Here is a 5,090-nt window from a genome sequence, read left to right as displayed (position 1 = left end):
AAACAAGAAATAGGTACAAAATCCATTGCCAAGCAGGTGGGAGTCCCCTCCCCCATGAGAACGGCTCTCAGTATACTCTATACAAACAAGTAAGCAGAGTTCATATCTCCTCCTATTTTATCCCATGGGAGAGACCCTCTAAAAACTGGAACTCCTTTCCTAGAGAAAACTTACAAATGTGCCATGGCACTCTCCCACCAGGCATAAAACTGTATATATTCTCTACCTGTAATTCTGAACTCCCAGCACTCCCCTCCACTCTCACCCCGAGGTCTAGAAGCCTGTCCCCCATCGAGTCCAGATTCTTGGGCATTTTCTAGAGAGGTAGAGACAGGGCATGGGCTTTTGCTAGTCTGTGCCGATTCTGTGGCACAAGAGTAAGGAGAAGATGGTGAACTGCGGCTAAGGGAACCCTATGGGAGAAGGAGAGGCAGTGCCCTGTGGCACAGAGCAGCAGCATGGGCGGCAGGAACAATAGGGCTCACCCCTACGGATATTTTGAAGAGACACCCTCTGTCTCTCTGGGCAACCAGAGGAAGCCGGGCATCTTCTCCAGTGGCAGCCACTGGCAGAACAGACCTGGGATGGAAACACAGGCCCCATGAGTAAAGAGTATGCCTGAGGGGGTACCTGCCTGGGTGAGGTGCAGTGAGGACGTGTGCAGAGATGGCATATTCCCACAGTGGGGCTGAGCAGGACTGCTTTAGTGAGCCTAAGACGCACCGATTCCTCAGGGTATCATAGCTGAGACAAAGGCAGGCGGGAAACTGAAAGCTGAATGTGAGCTGTAACTATGCCTGCCCCAATACAGACTGCAGCCAAGACAGACACACCAGCTCCGGGCAGCAGCACGGACCGGGGCTGAGTAACAGTTTCTGTGAACTCAAACAGTGTCTGATCTGCAGGGAAATATAGCTGGGACAGAAACAAATTCTCTGAAATTGTTCTGTTCTGTCAGCAACATCCATCAGGGGTGGGGCTGGAACTCAGTGGACTGCCCCAGCCTCCATTAAGCACCCGAGGTTGTCAGGCCTCAGCTTCTCCTGCTGGATGGTGGCAGAGTGTGGAGGCCTGGCCAAAGAGACATAGATCTCCCTGTGACTCAGGTGCAACCCCTGGAACACATGCTCATTGGAGGGAACTGGGTCATGGCCCTGCAGGATTACAAGTGACTGGGTGTGACAGAGGTGCAAGGTGGGGAAGGAGGCATCAACCTTCCCAGAGTAATTCATCTACTGGGTCAGTCCTTCTGACCTCACAGAGCATTGGAACTAGTCATACTTGAGCTGCCTGCAGACCACTGCTAACTAGTTGCTGGAGACCTTTTGAACTTTCCCACCTGAGACTGGTGCTGACTAGGACAATTGAACTGGGCCAATCACCCAGGAACTATCCAAAGTGGTACCCTGGGTGTGTGGTTGTGGGAAGGTTTGATTTTCCTTTTCCAGTTGTTGGCCATAGGGGGTGAGGTGACTTAATTGCTGGTATTTATCTACAGTAAGACTTCAAGCCAGAGTACCTGATTCACTAGGGTAGGACAGATACCAGCTGAAAACAAGACAGAGCCACTTAGCCCCACCACACCAAGCAGGTCCCCAGTGTCTCAGGCTGTAGCACTGTACAGGTCCTTTGCAAAGCTCTAGGTGAAAAGGTACAAACACCAGTCTCAGATCTTTGGCGAAGGGCTGGTTAATCACTGCTCCAGGAGCCGCCCCCCACCCCAACCCAACTTCACCTTATCTGCTCATCTAGCCAAATGGTGTAAAATAATTATGGGGTGGAATCAGCGGCAAAACTCTGGTAACATGAATAACCAGAGTAAATCAACTCCCCCAAGGAACGATATGGCAGACACAACTAAAGATCCCATTCATGAACAAATGTCTGAGATGTCAGAAATTGAATTCAGAATCTGGATTGCAAATAAGATTAATAGGGTGGAGGTAAAGTTGGAGTTAGAAATTCAAGGAGCATTTCATAAGTTGTCTCAAGAATTCAATGAATTCAAAGACAAAATCACCAAAGATTTTGACACATTGAGACAAGAATTTGCAGCCCTCAACTATCTGAGAAATACAGTAGAATCCCTCAGTAACAGAATGGAGCAAGCAGAAGAAAGGATTTCTGACATTGAAGACAAAGCTTTTGAATGCTCCCAAACTCTCAAAGAGGAAGAGAAATGGAGAGCAAAAACAGATCATTCTCTCAGAGAGCTCTGGGATAATTTGAAGAAAACTAATATTTGCCTTATAGGAATTCCTGAAGGCAATGAAGTTGCTTTGCAAGGCATAGAGGTTCTTCTTCATGAGATTATGACAGAGAACTTTCTAGACATGACAAGAGATTCTGAAATTCAGATAGCAAACAGTTACAGAATCCAGCATGACTCAACCCGAATAAGATGTCTCCTAGGCACATTATAATTAACTTTGCCAAAGTTAACATGAAGAAGAAAATTCTGAAAGCAGCCAGATGGAAGGAAACCATAACCTAGAAGGGGAAGAATATTAGAATGACTGCAGATCTCTCTGTTGAAAATTTTAAGCTAGAAGAGGGTGGTTATCGACTTTTAATATCCTAAAACAAAATAACTTTCAACCCAGGATACTGTATCCAGAGAAACTGAGTTTCATTTATGATGGAGAAATTAAATACTTTAATGACATTCACATGTTGAAGAAATTTGCCATAACTAAACCAGCACTCCAGGATATTCTCAGACCTATCCTCCATAATGACCAGTGCAATCCTCCCACACAAAAGTAAACACACTCAGAAACTTGATCGAATTTCAACTTCCACAATGGTGAAAGGATTAAAAATGTCCACTGGACTTTCAGAAAACGCGATATCCAAAATTCTACCAGGCTTATCAATATTTACAATTAATTGAGTGGCTTAAATTGTCCTCTAAAGAGGCACAGGTTGGCTGACTGGATACAAAAACTTAGGCCAGATATCTGCTGCATAAAATAATCTCATCTTATCTTAAAAGATAAATATAGACTCAGGGTGAAGGGATGGTCATCTATATTTCAGGCAAATGGAAATCAGAAAAAAGCAGGTTTTGAAATTTTATTTGCACATACAATAGGCTTTGAACCAAAACAAAAGTAAGGAAAGATAAGGATGGTCACTTCATATTTGTAAAGGGTAACACTCAACACGATGAGATTTCAATTATTAACATTTATGCACCCAACTAGAATGTGCCTCAATTTATAAGAGAGACTCGAACAGACATGAGCAACTTGATCTCCTCCAGCACCATAATAGTCGAACATTTTAACACTCCTTTGGCGGTGTTGGATAGATCCTCCAAAAAGAAGCTAAGCAAAGAAATTTTAGACTTAAACTTAACCATTCAACAATTGGATTTAACAGATATCTACAGACAATTTCATCCTAACAAAACTGAATACTCATTCTTCTCATCAGCCCATGGAACATACTCCAAAATTGATCACATCTTAGGTCATAAGTCTAACCTCAGCAAATTTAAAAGCATAGAAATTATTCCTTGCATCTTCTCAGACCGTCATGGAATAAAAGTTGAACTCCATAACAATAGGAATCTGCATACTCATACAAAAACATGGAAACTAAATAACATTATGCTGAATAATAGCTGGGTTATAGAAGATATTAAGAAGGAAATTACCAAATTTTTGGAACAAAACGACAATGAAGACACAAATTATCAGAACCTCTGGGGTACTGCAAAGGCAGTCCTAAGAGGAAATTTATAGCACTGTAAGCCTTCCTCAAGAGAATGGAAAGAGAGGAAGTTAACAACTTAATGAGACATCTAAGCAACTGGAAAAGGAAGAATATTCCAACTCCAAACCCAGCAGAAGAAAAGAAATAACCAAAATTAGAGCTGAATGAAATGAAATTGAAAATGAAAGGATTATACAATAGATCAATAAATCAAAAAGTTGGTTTTCTGAAAAGGTCAATAAAATAGATAAACATTTGGCTAACATAACCAGGATAAAAAGAGTAAAATCTCCAATTTCATCAATCAGAAATGGTAAAGACAAAATAAGAACAGACTCCTCAGAAATTCAAAAAGTCCTTAATGAATATTACAAGAAGTTTATTCTCAGAAATACGAAAATCTGAGGAAATAAACTAATAGTTGGAAGCACACCACCTTCCTAGACTTAGCCAGGATGAAGTGGAAATGTTGAACAGGCCTATATCAAGTTCTGAAATAGCATCAACTATATAAAATCTCCCTTAAAAGAAAAGCCCAGGACAGATGGCTTCACATCAGAATTCTACCAAACCTTTAAAGAGGATCTAGTACCTATATTACTCAACCTTTTTCAAAATATAGAAAAAGAAGGAATACTACCCTACACATTCTATGAAGCAAACATCACCTTGCTCCCCAAACCAGGAAAAGACCAAACAAGAAAAGAAAATTATAGAGCAATATCACTAATGAATATTGATGCAAAAATATTCAACAAGAGAATATTGTTGCTTTGGGTAGTATGGACATTTTAACAATGTTTATTGTTAAACAGAATTCTCATCAGAATTCTCAAACAGAATCCAGCAATACATCAAACAAATTGTACACCATGACCAAGTAGGTTTTGTCCCAGGGTCTCAAGGCTGGTTCAGTATACGTAAATCTATAAACACAATTCATCATATAAACAAACTAAAAAACAAAGACCATAAGATTCTCTCCATTGATGCAGAAAAAGCTTTTGATAATATCCAGAATCCTTTCATCATCAGAACACTTAAGAAAATGGGTATAGAAGGGACATTTCTTAAACTGATAGAGTCCATCTACAGCAAACCCACAGCCAATATTGTACTGAATGGAGTTAAATTGAAATCATTTCCACTCATAGCAGGAACCAGGCATAGTTGCCCATTGTCTCCACTGCTTTTTAACATTGTAATGGAAGTTTTAGCCATCGCAATTAGGGAAGAAAAGGCTATCAAGGGTATCCACATAGGGTCAGAAAAGATCAAACTTTCACTCTTTGCAGATGATATGATTGTATATCTGGAAAACAGCAGGGATTCTTCTACAAAACTCTTAGAAGTGATCAAGGAATACAGCA

This window comes from Nycticebus coucang, chromosome 23, assembly GCF_027406575.1.
Source record: "Nycticebus coucang isolate mNycCou1 chromosome 23, mNycCou1.pri, whole genome shotgun sequence".
Taxonomy (NCBI): Eukaryota; Metazoa; Chordata; class Mammalia; order Primates; family Lorisidae; genus Nycticebus; species Nycticebus coucang.
This window is presented reverse-complemented; position numbering follows the sequence as displayed.